A 16391-nucleotide genomic window follows, 5' to 3' on the forward strand; every position below is an offset into this window, starting at 1 on the left:
TTAGGTAAATATGCTTTGCTCTTGCCAGAGGAGACCCACCTTGATTTTCAAGAGCTACAGCACCTCTGTCGCATCGCAAAACATTCAACACTTTAAAAGCATAGTTTAGCTATATATGTAGTGTGGACCAATATAAACACTTTTAAAGAGTTAATTTAACTCTATATAAACTTTCAATTTACCTGTGTATTTTACTTTATGATTGAGATGTGACTTTACCTGAACAACCTGGTTGAAAATCTATTCTTGTTTTTCTTGCCAACAAGGAAAGATCATATTTGACCATACAGCTCCACAGTAGCTACTCAGTACATAAAGTATACTTTAAATACTTTTTACTTTAATTTGAGTAGATTTATGGACCAGTGCTTTAACTTTTACTTAGGTACTTTTTAACCAGAGTAAGTGTACTTTTACTTGAGTACAATATCTGTGTACTTTTTCCAACTCCTGCCATTAGCTTGTAGTAGCATAGCATTTAGTAGCTAAAGAACCAGATTTTTTTGTCAGAACTGAATGGAAACTAAAGACAGTTAAAAGAAAGTTAATGTTGAACTTATATCACCTAGAGCAATGATCATCAACTGGTGGCCCGGGGGCCACATCAGGCCCCCCAAAGCTTCCTGTCTGGCCCCCAGAAGATCTTTAAATTCAGACAAGCAGGAAAAGAAAATGTGGTTGTAAGAGTATCTTTTTGCTATAAATGTCTGCAGCTGTTAAATCCACCCCAAAAACAATTAATAGACAAATAGTTTTAGAATGACTTCACATTTGATCTGTTTTTACACAAATTCACTTGTCAGCCATTATTAGTAGATACTAAAAAAATGTTTTAAAACTGGCAAAAATGGTCAGATAAAGTGGTGTAAAGGGGTTAGAGAGAGGCAAAAATGAGCGACAAGCATCCAAAGGGGTTGTGGAGTGGCACAAAGGGACAAAAACTTGCAGGAAAAGTGGTGAAAAGAGGTTAAATGTGGCAAAACATTACTATAAAAGGAAAAAAGGGGCAACAAGTATATCAAAAATGGCTTAAAAATTGCAAACTTAGTGAAAAAAGTAAAGAAAAGTTGCAAAAATAGACAAAATGTGGCAAAAATGGACATAAAGGGGCAAAAATGGATAAAGGAGGGAAATGACAGGAAAAGTGGTTTAAAGGAGTTAAAGAATGGCAAAAAATTAGGTTGAAGAGTCAAAAAAGTGCACAAAGTATCAAAATTGGGTTAAAAGTGGCAAAATGGTGCAAAAATAGCCAATGGCAAAGCAGTGAAAAGGCCATAAAGTAGGTTGAAGAGTGATAGAAAAAAAAGCAAAAAGTGGTAAAAATTGGTTAAAAATTGCACAAAAGGTTGCAGAAAGGCAGAATGAAGCAGTGAGGTAATGAAAAGTGTGAAACATGAGTTCATATTTTGATAAATCATAATTGTGAGGGCCCATTCTCTGGGATTTTCAGGAGCCCAGCCAATTCTGTGGACATGCCTGTCTCCTTGTGGTCTATGGCATTATATATAGGAATAGATGTCACTGGTAATGCCTAAAAATGTCCTGCGATTTGAAAGAAAATAAAAATACTAATAAAACAATATGTTAATCAGAACAAAATATTGATTTAATTTTTCTTTATTTGGAAGTCCGGCCCCCAGAGACTCTGTCAAGACTAAATCTGGCCCTTGTGCAAATGTACTTGATGACCCCTGACCTAGAGGGATTAAAAACAACTCCAAATGAATTAAAATGTTCACTATAAATGCTAATGCATTGAAAAAACCTTTTTGCTAACAAATTGAAGTTGCAACAGCCTCACTCTTTACTCTCTCCATATGAATAAAACTGCTCTAGTTATAACAGTTGTCTGATCCTACAACATAATATTCCCCCATGTTTCTGAACATTAAAAGAAAACTGTGCTACTTCACTTCTATCTGTTTCATTGACTCATATTATGCTAACTGTCATTTAGCCATAACCTCATTAACGCAAGGACAGAGGTAGACACTATATGAATGCTTTTTCATTCTTTAAGACAGCCTAAATCCACTGAAGCATTAACGGCCAGTTGAGACAGGACAAAAAAAGAGGGCCAAAGCTGCACAGCTATCACTGCAGCGACAGCGAATGAGCGTCATTATGGGAGCTGAGGTTCAGGACGAGGCTGAGACTGAATGAGATGGAATAAAACAGACAGACACTAAGGCTCGATCAGCACCGTCTACTATTGATCCAAACGTCTGTCCGCTAAAATAATTTATCCTCCAAGATAAACAATGCACACTGCTTCAATGGCAGCTAGTATGTCAGATTCAAAACCTATAAGGCAGGGAGATCTGTTTGTGTTTTGCTTATTTATTTCTCAGGAAGTGTAAGGGACATAAAATCAATACAGGCTTGTTAATAAAAGAATACAAAACACAAATTCATCCCACTGTTTTCTCTACAGGTAATAGGATCCATTAATAAGCCATGCCTGGTATAAAACTAGTTCCAGTAGCAGGAAGCCTTCTCTTATAGGCCTTAACATCTATCTATGGTTCGTCCAATCACAGCTGGATAAGACACTGCACTTCCTCTCTCTGGTCTTACCTCAGGACCAGTGTATATTCCTCAATGTTTCTGATGTATTTCAACCAGTCAGATTAATTTGGTGAAAAATAGTGCAGGTACAAACCAACAGTGTAACAGAACAAAGAGACAGAGCAAATCAATCATCTTTAAAGAACACTTCCTAAACCCACCAAAAATGCCTCTCCAACCCACTTTTGGGTCCTGGCCCACCAGTTGAGAACCACCGCTTTAAAGGACACCCATCTGTGCTTTTATCTGTGTATATTAGAATCCCTGTGCCTAGCCAAAACATAACTTGGGGACGTCCTATGGCTTCTTTAGAGGACGTCTGTGTGAAATGATGCAGAAAATGGCCTTGGTGATTTGTGCCTGCCTTTGGACCGTCTCAGAGGTCCTTTTATACTCATTAATCCTGAGCCCGTGTTAGAATGATATTCAAGTCACTTGTAGAGGAGCGAGAAAATCGGTGCAGATTAAATATCTCCTGTTTCAGCTGGGAAAATGAAAATGAAGCTCTTTCAAATGAGAAAAGGAGGCCTCAAATGTGGGGGTATTTAATACAATCTGACAATATGTCAGTCATAGTGCACATGTCCTTATTAAATTATTTGCCTGCCTTCGGTATGATAAAGATGAGTAGGTCAACATTGTCTGAGTTATCCTGGATTCAGTCTTTCTCTGTCACAGCTGTCAGAGGGGTTTTAGGAATCATGAGCCTGATCTTTGAGATCTAAGTCATGGCTGGATGAATACCATACAGACAGAAACAACAACAAGAGACGAGTCCAGCAGAGTTTGGGAACAAAACAGTCCTGTTATAACTGAGATGAATACTAATGCGGATTATAAATTAATGATTAACTTAAGGGAAAACAGTCAGATCACAAGAAAAAGAACATTTCACAAATGAAAACAGAGAAAACAGAAATAATAACAAAACTAAAACTGCTTTAAATTTGTAAGATTTAGAGAGCTTCTGTTTTGAAATATCCGACTGCTCGTCTTTCTTTTATAGCATTTGTGACTAATTAGAAAATTAATTTGCAGCAACTTTTTGATGCTTTACTTGTTGTCTAATAACATTTTGTGTATCAGAGACTCGTCTTATTTACAATTGTACTGTGGTTGATTAAACAGTAAAAACAATGAAATCTTAATCACAAAATGTTTTTACTATTGAAGAGACTAATTGGTTAATTAGTCAGTGAAGGTAATAATTGTCAATCACACCCTTATCCTACTTGAGATGTCAACAACTCATTAAAAGTGTCACATAGTTGATCTTCTGACTGTAGAAGTATTGATCCTACTATATGCCAATGCCTGATTTGGACAATTTATGTGCTACAAAATAGCTTTCTTAGAAAATGGTTTAGTTTTTTGTTCCTTTTTAAAAGTCTAACTATAAATTTGCTGTTCCAATCCTACCCGAAATGTGGGCCCTGCAGGTGAGAAGCATTTACTGACTTTTTTAAATCATATTTTAAATAATCAAAACATAGTTGATTACATGTATAAATTTATCTTTATCTAAGTCCCTGTAGAGTGAAATCCAAACGTTGTTCTTAACACTCTAGATATGTTGAAATAAGAATGAAAACACTGAGATCTACTGTACGACTGAATTATTGATTTAGACCATTAAAAAGCTGATCACCGTTTTCCTGGCTTAGTTTTATTTGAGCAGGTCAAATATAGGAGCTAGGGCTGGGCATTTAATCGAAAATTAGATCGTAATATGGCCTGCTGCAATTTTCAGATTGCAGAAGGTGCACTATTTTCTAACCTAAAATTTGTGTCAAAATACCAGTTTAAAACTTTTTTTGCGACAGAAGTGTTAAACATTACATAACATGCAATTATACAAGTGCTGTTTTTTTAGAGTAGCTTACAAAAAATCTGCTTTTTTCATTTTAGTACATTTTTCTTATTAAATATGAGAATGGTATAAAAATGATCTCTCTCTTATATTCATATCCAATTTGCAATAGTCAGAAGTCAAAATCATCACAATAGCCAATATAATGTTGTCTATACTATAAAATGATCAACTGGTTGTATTTGTTGGAAAAAACATGGGATAAGGAACATAAGAAATAACTGCAGATCAAATTGTATTATTGTGTAAAAAAAAAAAAATACAATTACATTTTATTCCGAAATCATTCAGCCTTAATAGGAGCTGGTGACATCCCCAGTCTTAATGGGGGCATTTCCCTGCCCCCTAATGCTACAATCATATAAAATCACAGAACAGTTCATCTCGTCTGTTGTTCGCTGTTGTCAGTGCCTTTATTGAAAGTTAACAGCCAGCTACATGTGTTTTTGTTCATCGTGAAGCAAATTTACCAGATCTATCAGCCCTGGTGGCCTACGTGTCATTGAAAGTATTATATCAGTGAGCATTGTACCAGAAAACAGTAAATTTAATCCCAAACTGTCTCTCTGCTCTGGCACAGAGCCAGGCAGCTGTGCTTTGATCAGAGGCGTTTTATTTATTTGAGAGGATTGTGTTTCTGGTGAGTGAGCGTGGCTTCAGCTTATTCAACAGACATGCCCACACAATCCTAGAGCAGATTCTACCACCTCATTTTTCATGATTTTGAAGCTAAGTTTGATAAACTCAGAGATGTTTTTCATGACTGAAATTTGGCCTGGTGGTATATAACACAGTGGTCTGTCATACAAAAAAACAAAACCCCCCTTTTTTTAACCACTTTATATGGACTTTTGGCTTGAATGCGAACAGCTATTTTATTTTCCCATAATGCTTTGTTAGGCTGTCAATGGCATTTCCGTCATCATGTCATGTTGTGTCAAACTGTGCATGCTCAAACATAAAGATCATTTCGGAGATGGCCTGATTAGCTCATAATGTAGGGAAAGAGCGATAGAGAGCCTATGATGTGGCCCTCTGTGTCACTGTTATTGTAATCTTTAGCAGTAAAAGTTACAATAGTTAGCAGGAAAAACAACTTCAAGTGTCACAGAGAAGCTGTTAATTACCATTCTATCTGTTGAGTCTTGATCTAAGTCCAGGGCTAAAATAATGTACCAGTTCTCCACAGCACAGTCAGTCCAGAAAGTTTACATCATTATCGGACTGGTGCTAAATATTGGCCAATATCCAACCCTCTGGTATCAGGAGGGAAAAATGGTACTGGAAAATATTCTCAGTTTAACCTTTTTTCAAGGTAATAAGTATTTTTTAATCAAAAATTAAATAAAAGGAAATTCATCTGCACTTTGACATCATAGTTTTACTTTTTTAAAAAGGGATTTGAATCGTATCCTGAACCCAAAACTGGGAGTTGAATTGTGGGTATCCTTACATCCCTATAGATAAGTGGTAATGCACAACATTATCAATATCAGTATCAGCAAATAACTTCAAAAATCAAATATTGGTTCTGGCGGATAGGAAAATTTTTCCTGCCCTCAATCAAAAAATGTACAACTGCACCATATAGGTGGTTGCCCAGACCACCACACATTTAAGGGGACCCACAGTGATCCCTACAAATTTTGAGTGAAGCCCCAAATGTAAAACTGCTACCAGACTTTCTACTTCCCCTCTTATCTCTCAGCTCTGGTTGACTCGGCCTCTCTTTACAGCAGATGGTTGCTGTTTCTTACTGTAAATACTGGCATATTCAGGGGCATAGCTATGGATTTTGGGTCCCCAGAAAGAATATTGCACAGGGCCCCCTTAGCCTGCTAGCCAGGCAATAAATGTAACATCATTTCACAAATATCTATGCATTTTAATGTATTTTTGAACCATAATTTCCCCATTTATGAGCAATATTTTTACTATGGTTAAATTAAATGTACTTGCATTATTTTGCAGCACTGGACTACACCATAAAGGACACACATATATATGACTTTTCATTGCAGGCCTCTCAATGGCCTCTCCCTAATTTGGGCCAGGGTAATCAGTACCCTTTTTCCCCCCTGTGCTATGCCCATGGGCATATCTGATAGAGACAAAAATCCAATAGCCTGTATCCATAAAAGGGATGTACAATATTATCACCATGAAAATAGTATTGGTAGGTACCTGCCTGAAAAGTTAATTTCTGTATTGGCAGATATGAAAATACATGCTGATAATTACAACCAGTATATGGGCTGCAAATGTAGGTCGTGTTGGCTAAATTAGCCATATGTACAAACATGTTGGTGAAGTTTTAGGCATGACAACTTTATTCATCCTCATTCCTTTATCTTTAAAGTGTGTAAAAATTTGCCAGCATCTGCCTTGAAACCGATCCGGACAACAGGAACGGCAACTAAAAGCCTGTGATCTTTATTGTGCCAGCATGTATACTAACATGCTGCTAAAATCCTGACAGGTAGATCTTCTATGCCTGATCTGGACTGCAGACAAACCAGAGAATAATCTGAATCATGACTTCCTGCCTCTTATTACTGGGAGACCATCTGTCAGCTGTGACATGCCGAAAATTGCAGGTGCACAATGACAATAATCTGTCCTGGACCAGTGAATTAATGGCTCAGTTATCTCATAACACGTAAATCTAATCACAATCTGTAATAAACCAATCACACGTGTTTATACCCTGCATCTGCTCTAGCAGACAATCCTCCTTTTATCAGCATTACTGCTCCAACTTTTTAGTCAATCCTTGTTTCTACAATCACAGCAGCATTTAGACTAAGGCCCACTGACTGAGTCAGATTTCTCATGCACAGAAGTCACATGACATTTTCCAAAACTCCAGCACTTGTGCTGACTGCCTCCAGAGCTGAGGCACACCAGGAGAGTTTCAGGCATCCCGTGGGAATACTCTCCTTGGAGAGTCAAAAAATTAGTCCGGATTTTCTTGTATTTTTCGTGATTACTAATGTGCTTGTTGATATTAAAAAATGTTAATGTTTGCATGTGAGCACAACTGCGAGAATACAGTACTTCATTGATTTTGTGCTACATTTATGAAATATAGCTGCGTGCATGCATGGAAAACCGATCACAGCTGCGTTTACTCCACATGCAGATACATCTTAATATTTCTAAACAGCAGGTACAATCCTCACACATCCAGGCCAAATAGCGCGTTCAAAGTCTCCAAAGCTGATTCAGACTGTAGATTGACAATCACATCGATCTAATGTCATCAACATTGGCACTTGGAGCGCAGAAATAATCAATGGTCCTCATATCTGCACCGCACACATGGATCAATCACACGCAGCGTATCATGTGGGTGTGGACGAGCGGCACCGCCAAATGTCATCCTGAAGAAATGAACGAAACTGCAAAGACTTCAATGCACAACCAGGCCTGGTCATGTGAATTCACACCGATAGTGATGGCAGGAAAGGGGCGACAGCCTGGCATGTACCCGCTTTTCCCCTGTTTTCTCAGCAGCGCTGGCTCATCGCAGGACTTGACGTTGCATAAATTTGTTGCACAGGAGCAGCAGCGGCGTCAGCGGAGCGGTAGGCTAATTGTAAACATACGCAGCACACGCAAACACGTACACAGCGACACAAATGTACTGTGAAAAGTGGGGTTAAAAACGAAAAGAAATGTGCGTCTCACTCACCTCGCAATCTTCTCCCATTTTTTTTTCTTCCGCTCCAACCAAGGAACCGCTCCAGCCTTCACTGACGTCACGCAGCCCCTCTCTGCAGCAGAGAGCAGCAGGCCTGCAGAGGACGAGCAGGGAGGAGAGAGGGAGAGAGGAGAGGAGGAGAGAGAATGCTTAAACAGATGCAAACACATGAATCATGAAGAAAGCGTCCCTCCCATCTTCTCATTAAGGATATGATACTGTACCTGTGAGCCTGTGGGTGTGAACAGACACGTGATACATCCATACAGCTCTGCATCAAGCTTTTTAATCAATTTAGTCCTGCTAGCTGCCTTATTAATCTATCATGTAGAGGCTGAAACATCATGTATTGCATGTGTCGTTGCTGCCACTATCTAGTATCCATCAATCATCTAATTAAAATGCTTCCTGGGGGACATACAAAGTGAGAAAAGGGGCTTGGTCCAGGGTGGCAAAGTGAAATCATGACGTTCATCTCCATTTGACAAAATGGAATCACTTCAAATACAGAACTGTAACTGTATAAGCAATAGTGTGCACCATAAAAAAGTACTGCTGTCAGTAGCCTATGCATTTGTACTTACACACTGCATCCATAGGGTGTAATATTGGTGTCCAAGAGAGTGAATTGAAATTGCATAACAGCATTTTTAATGCCAAGAGGAAGAGGCATAGTATTGAGCTCAGGTATGCCCACACACCACAGTTCCACCTAATCAGCTCCAGTGTTACACATTGCCTGCTCATTCCCCCATATGCATCACAACTTCCAACAGTAGATCAGAGGAGGCATGCCTCACTATGTAACAAAGTCCTGCAAAACTACTTTCAAATGGTAGTATGTAAATGTCTTCAGAGTAGCATCAGAGTCAGCAACCAAAGGTAGCTAGCATGATATAGCACTCATGGCAAAGGCTTAGCTGTGTAACATTTGTTATGTTTTCATTATTTCATTCATTTTCCGGTGACATGTGTGAAGATAACCCCTGACCTGTGCTGCTTGTTGTTAAACTTGATTGGTTGTCATGTTACCTCTGTGTCCACTCTTTGGACAGACATGGTTCTGGTTCTGGTTCCGTTCTGGAGTCTCAGAACCTTGGTGCTTTTTTCCAGCGCGTTCACACCAGTTTAAGCAGAACCAGAGTGGGAGGACGTAACTCCATGTTACTCAGGCAGTTTCTTAAGTTTATTAATTATTTTGTCTGGCCTTCGGGTGAACCCAGTCTTTGCCATCTCTTCTGCAAGTTGGTCGTACAACTTGCTCTACTCTCCAGCTTCACCTGGAATTCTGTCGATGCCCATCGCTACCAAACATCCTGTCTCTTCAGCAGACAACTTGCTCAACATTGACAGCTCCTCATCACAAGCTAGAATATGACATACACCGATGAAGTCACAGTTCACAAGAACAAACCAACTACTTTTTGATTCCAGCTGAGAACCAGCTTTTCAGATTCTGATCCAATGGGTTTTTTCGGTTTTAATGCGCCAGCCGGTTCAAAATAAGGTTCAGGAACCGGCCCTGCTGGTCTGAAAAGACTGTGACTGACTGATGACCTGGGGTTTGTGGCACAGGATGCAATGTACTGTTGATATATTAAAGAGACTTACAGTCAGGAGTCAGTACTAAGCTGCAAAAGTTAATTCTTCAAAAGACACAAAAAAGGCAGGCAGAGGAGATAGGGAGCAGGTTGGTTTGTAGGAGCTTGAAGACGAAAACTCAATGAGAAAACACAAAGGCCTAAAACGGACAAATATTGGTAAGAATCCCAAGTTTCACAAGGCAACGAATTGGAGTGAAGATTAGGCTTTTATGTCTGAGGAGATGAGCTTATTGAAGACAGGTGCGCCTCGTCTGCTGCAGCAGGAGAAGCCAGCCACGCCCCCTGCCACACACATGCTACGCTTAAGAGAGGGCAAGAGAAAAACAGAAAAGGGAGAGATAGAGAGAAAAAAAAAACAAAACAACAAAAAAACGAAACCAAACTGCGTGCAGATTGCTGCGCAGATAGAGTATATAGAATTTGAGTCTAAGTTAGCTCTGTTAGCTGTTAATAAGATTCCTCTATCACTATTTCTGTGTAGTCAAGCACTCATGTTCTCTACAGTTGGCAGGTAGCTTCAAGCTTGAAGAAGTTGTGTATGAATACCTAGTTACCTAGAATAAGTCTTGCTTTCTTCAGAGTGTGTTGTAAATAAATTGGTGCTTTTTATGGTCAATATAAAATGTAGCATAATTGTTCTTGGTTGTTTACCTTTTGTATGTATTGATTTTTTAGCCTATAAAGAATGGAACTAAAGCTCACAGCCATGTGATTTTTAATTCTATAGTTTTTTGTTAATCTTGTTTTCTGTTCCAACACCATTTTTGTGTGTCAAAAATCCTATCCCCATCAATCATTCCAGAGACATTTTTATTTTATGTTGTTTATTTCCTTTTCTAAGTTATAAAGTCAAGAGGGCCCTGTAGTGTTTACCTTTATAGTTGGTTGGTTTATGGGTCTCAGAGCAAAATGAAAGAAAGCTGCTATCTAAAATGTGTTTTGTGCAGGGCACTTCATAGGAAAACTTGGAGGCAATAAGACCCGGATAATCTCTATTGGCCCATATATCATTTTACAGTGAACATCTTTCATTATGGTCAGCCATTGGGCTCTAGAAAAACTGTGATGACATGTTTATTGTAGACTTACTTCATATCGTACTTCCTTTCCCTGGTAAGAATAGCACAGCAAATGTGTAATATCACAGGCAGGTTGTTTATCTCTGGTTGGGTCCTTGACTTTGCAAAGTTTGAGAACACTCTCCTTATGAGGGTGTTAGTTAAAGTTCATAATTCTTGAGACTAATCATACATTTTGTTGCTATGTGGTGACAGAAAAGAGAAGAAAACTGCTTGCAGTGATTCTTCTCCAGTTGAAGTGTCACGGGGTTACGGGAAAAAACTCAAAATGGAGGACCCAAATGCAGATAACGAGGATTTAATGAAACAAAAGAACTTACTAGAACAAAAACACTGGAATCAAAATCAAAGAAACAAAACAAAATCCATAGAAGCACGAGGAAGCACGAGGAAGCACGAGGAAGCACGAGGAAGCACGAGGAAGCACGAGGAAGCACGAGGAGTAACTAGCATGGGGAAGACATATGCAATGAACCAACACAGACACAGGGAGACACAGAGCTTATATACACAGGGAGTGATTAACAATGGCAGACAGGTGTGGACAATCAGACACAGGTGAAACTGGTGAAGGATAATCAAAGTGGAGGGAAACTCAGGCAGGAAGCAAAACTGGAATAACACACAAGGGAAGGCAACTACAAAATAAAACAGGAAACATGGAACCTAACACAAGAAGCACACAAGGACTGAAAACTGGACACAAGAAGCTAAACTACAGAAACACTGAAAACACAGGAGGATACAAAGAACCGAGGAGGGAAACTCAAACACAGGGAGTAAAACTAAAACATGAAACAAAACAAGAAGCACAGGGAAACTTAACATGAAACAGGGAATTAAACTAGACATGAAATACATGGAGTACTACACATGAAACACAGGGGAAAACCTAAACATGGAACACAGGGAATAACTTAATACAATAAAAAACTAGACACATGGAAAATAACAAAAGCCCAAAATACACAGAAACACAAAGACTATATAAAACACTAAAGGCTGAACAAAGGAAACACAAGGGCTACAGATAACATCTAAGAACTAAACCAAATACAAAGTCAAACTAGAAATCACAGAATACACAAAGGATAACCATAGGGAAACTCAGAAACATAATAAATCAAAACCTGGATCATGACATGAAGTTTGTTTCACAGCTATGGGATATTTTCTGTACTAGTGAGCATATGTTTAAAGCTAAGACAGCATTTGCCTTTATCCCTTTGTCAACCACATTAAAGATCATTTCTATCTCTATATATTTTCAACACTACATGTGCAGGTTTATGCTGTATTAAGGAATAGACATAGACTTATGTCTGATTAATCAACACCTAACTATAAAGTGCAAAGATTTTCAAGGTTGCAAAATTGTACATTCCATGTTAGGTTCCACTAAGTGAAACTTTAGCATGAATCAGTGATTATTGCCTTATTTGTAATTATCCCCAAGAAAACAGAGGTCCACTCAGAAAAAGCTTAACTTTTTACATGAAAAAAATCTCAGTTGACCAAAGCAAATTGGGGGTATGGAGTTATGAAGAAGCATAATGCTGTCCCCTATTATTAATGAGGTTTCATGCTTTTAATTGATCATAATAAATGGAAGCATTTAACACCTAAATTGCTGTCTATAGCAAATGCAACCATTTAAATCTGCAAATAACCTAAAAACTGTGACTATACCTTCCAGTTTCTAAAAATCAATTATCCTTTTGAAGAATCTTATACTGGGTAACTTAATTTACTAATTTCTATGCAGATGACACATGGATATCATACATGTTCCTTTGAGACCTGGTAACTCTAGAAGTACAGGGGAACCCTGAGACTGTTCCAGTGAAATTAACTGCTTGATGGCATAAACATTTGTTGCAATGAAAAACCAAAAATCTGATTAAACTATTGCTACTTACATACATCCAGACACAGGATGTCTACGCCGCCTTTTCGCCTCTCCTGCAAAATGTAACACAAAGACAAGAATTAGTGCAGCAAAGATGTGTAACATCTGAGCCAGCTGGGCAGAACTGTGCTCTGTGTGTGTGGGTGTGTGTGCGTGCACAAGTATGTGTGTATGTGGAGCTCCCTTTGTGTGAAACCACATTTAGACACCTGGCTGTGCTATTGTGGGTGTAGAGTGCAAGCATAGAGACACTGTTGCAGGATTGAAATCTGAAAAGGATTTGAGTTTTGAAACATATCAAAAAGTTGTCCAGTCATGCTTCATCCTTTATAAACCATCCCTGTCATAAAACCAACACTTTCAAACATTCCCCTGAAAAGGTATCCACTTAATCATCTCTCGATTAAGTGGTTTGGACAGACAGTATCAAACCACTCCAAAGTTTTGTTTCTTGGATTTAAATTGACTTGTAGATGATGAAGATGGTGATCACTTTTGAAGCATGACTAGGGCTGGCTCCAAAACACTTGCAGCCTTCGATCTTCAGGTGGAGCCCTTCTGGTCATTTCATAGTTGAACCCTAACCCTATTTAAAAAGGGACTAGTTGGCAGGCCTGGCCACAGAATTATCTGGGCCCCTGAGAAACCCAGAGAATTATGGGCCCTCCCCAGCTGTGATTTATTGGTGATAAAAATGCATGTGTGATGAATCAGTAGCATTGGTGCTAACGTCCTAAGTTACTTCATTCTGGAGGTGAGAAGTGTGAGAAGCTAATATTGGATTCTGATGTTGAAATTATTTGTTCATGCTCTTATTTAACCCTAATCACAATTTTAACTCATTTTTCCCACTTATTTTTGCTCCTTTTAACCTTTTTTGCCCATTTTTTCACTTTTTTTTGCCTTTTCACCCATATTTGCCTCTTTCTTGCTACTTGTCACCCATTCTTGTCTTTTTTTTGCCACTTTTAATACATTTTGACACTTTCTGCCCTTCAAATATTTTGCTGATTTTGCTAATTTCTGCCATTTCTTGTTGACACTCATTACACATTTTTGTTCTTCTTCAACTATTTTTGCAGATTTTCCTAATTTTTGATATTTCTTGTTGCCACTTATAATCCATTTTTGCTGCATTATTTTTGCCACATTGACCAGTTTATTCATTTTTCATCCATTTTTGCCACCTTTTATTTTTAGCCACCTTTAACCATGTAATCACTCTGTTTTAGGAAAAAGGGGTTTATATTTTGAAAAAGAGTGTATTGTACATTAGCATAAATGAATACAATTCATTTTCTAGTGCTTTTTGCTTTGATAAGAGTGGCCATCATTCACTTTTAAGAATAAAATATGGTTATCACAGCTGGAATTAAGGAAGGACCATGATTTTGCTGACTGCCATTGGCCCCCAGTTTAGCTTGGCCCCAGAAACCTCTCCCCTTTCTACCCCCTTGTGGACGGCCTTGCTAGTCTGTGAAATAAGAATTTTAGCAAACCCACACACTATGTCGGGTTCTACATCTTCTTTGGAGTACTTTTTTTTTTGCAAAAATTCTGACATGAAGCTAAAAACGTTAGCTAAATTTACCAGTGTACCTTATTGCAGGCAATTTCTTCATTTTGTCCTCTCCAGTAGAAGGTGGAGGAATAATCACATTGTCCTGTTAGAGGTGTAACAGATAACGTTTGCATAGTTTAATCTTCAAACCGCTGTAACAATAGGATTTGCATCTACTAGTAGCTATGCAACAAAGTCATGGCTAGATAGCGGGTACCGGAAGTCGAGCCCATATTGCAAAACAAAGTGTCAGTTGCTAGGAATACGGCAGATTTCTTGTCTCTCACCATACTTCTTTATATCTTTGACAAAGGCTTTCATGTCCTTGTCCCCCTAGCAGTTCTTTATATTGAATTGCCCTAAATGTTTTTCCATCAACTCTATTTAAATGACAAAACTGACGGTTAACATCGAATGTTTATAATTTGTCTAAAATTGCACGAGAAATTTTTATATTTTCCTTCGTCAGTTATGCTTTTATTTTGAAGGCACGTTTTTCAATTACCTGACAGTAAAACCGGAAATAGGAAACCACCGATTAAACATTTGAATGTGGAGACCTTACTTCATATCAGGCTGTCAAACTGTTGGAGCAAGACGCAAAGTTTACAAGGTACAAATTCTGTCGTCTTTGGCTATTTCCCCAAGATAAACGTGTAACCGTGCAACAATATGTTGTTGTATTTCTGAAACACAAGACTGTAAAATATAATTTCATGAACCAACAGATCAAGATCTTACGAGTGTTTGCCACAGCTTGTTTGGAGTTCTTTTGGTTAGCATGGCTGAATTCAACAGAACCCTAATATTTTTACTCATAATTTATTCATATTAGAAAGTGTTATTCAAGACATTATTCCAAAGATTAGGACTGAGTAAGGACCAAAATTATTCAGTGTTTTTAGTTAGTGTCGAAATACACCATAGCAATATAACTATTTTTTTCCAGTGAAGAAACAGCAAAAGCTATATCGGTTGAAAAGTCAAACCCGCAAGGGCCAAATTCCGAACACTGGGCCTTATCCACATTATATTCCTTTATATCTTTATATTATATTTTTCTTAAATGTGTTCTTAAAAAGTTTCTGAGAGGATCGTGGGATTCGTGACACGCTCTTAAACTGCTTAATTGTTCGCACCTGTGTGTACAAGTTAATTATTGACAGACGCTCCTAAGCTTATAATCAGTTGGGAGAACGCCCCTTTTATGCCCATATAAGGGCATAAAAGACCCGCGTGCAAAAACAGAGGTCACACAGGGGTGAGGTCAGAAGCAAGGGTTCAGGAACGTGCAAGTAAAAAATAACAACATAAAACTATTACAATAATTTGATAGTTCCAATGTCCTACTTCAAAAGAGGACGGTTTAATGATAGTTTAGCACCAGTATTGAATATTGACAATATTTGCTACAAACACATTAATTGGATATCAGGGGTGCAGGCATCCATTATTCTAAAACCCAACACTTAAAAATGATGGGATGTCATTTAAACACACTGAAGTGTCTGTGTGTGAGAATATAAGTTTTTTATTGATTTAAGAAGTGTCTAATGCTAAATGTGTGTTAGAGTTATATTCATTATTCAGTTAACATCAAACACTGTTGAAATTAGTACTTGGCTATATTGTTTTCATGCATATATGTAAAAGTGTTGAATCAATTTTTTTAAAAATGCTGTCAAATAGGATCAAAAAGGATATATTATTGATTTATCTTAATCTAGCAAATTTTAGTGAGTGTAAAATCAAACATTTTATCCTCCAGTATCATTGTTTGGATGATGTAAGAGCACTCTGGAGTGTTTTAGATTTTGTTCTTGGCTAAGAAGAAATCACAGATTTGAAAACATTGCTGAATGCCAGAATCTTCTTAAAAGTGTGTAAGAGGGTTTTAAGAACAAACTTCTTTAGAACGGTTGGTGATTGAGGCCGATTATACACAAAACTGACATTTTTATTAACAAATGCATAATGTTAACATTGACTGTACTTGAAAAATTATCTGAAAATAAACTACCCATTTTTGAAGAAATTGCTTCAAAATGCTCATTAAGTAAAATCAAATGACTATGGTGATGACCGCCCTTGAAGACT

The 16391-nt window shown here is 37.9% G+C and overlaps 1 protein-coding gene and 1 long non-coding RNA gene across 7 annotated transcripts in view; one reads left to right on the top strand and one right to left on the bottom strand.

Moving 5' to 3' along the window:
• Nucleotides 1-11186, bottom strand: part of fbxo41 (F-box protein 41) — a 93520-nt gene extending 82334 nt beyond the window's left edge. The window contains exons 1-2 of one of the 5 annotated variants that reach the window (XM_041785789.1): nt 11145-11186; nt 8133-8235 (exon numbers count right to left, since the gene is read on the bottom strand). The gene's annotated coding sequence lies outside the window, so the exon portion shown is untranslated. The other 4 variants (XM_041785788.1, XM_041785785.1, XM_041785787.1 and 1 more) reach the window with 4 other exon arrangements.
• Nucleotides 11187-14846: 3660 nt separating this feature from the next.
• LOC121508054 overlaps nt 14847-16391 on the top strand; it is a 46889-nt gene continuing 45344 nt past the window's right edge. For both annotated transcript variants that reach the window (XR_005991781.1, XR_005991780.1), the window contains exon 1: nt 14847-14907. This is a non-coding gene — a long non-coding RNA (uncharacterized LOC121508054). The remainder of the gene's footprint in view (nt 14908-16391) is intronic.

This window comes from Cheilinus undulatus, linkage group 4, assembly GCF_018320785.1.
Source record: "Cheilinus undulatus linkage group 4, ASM1832078v1, whole genome shotgun sequence".
Taxonomy (NCBI): Eukaryota; Metazoa; Chordata; class Actinopteri; order Labriformes; family Labridae; genus Cheilinus; species Cheilinus undulatus.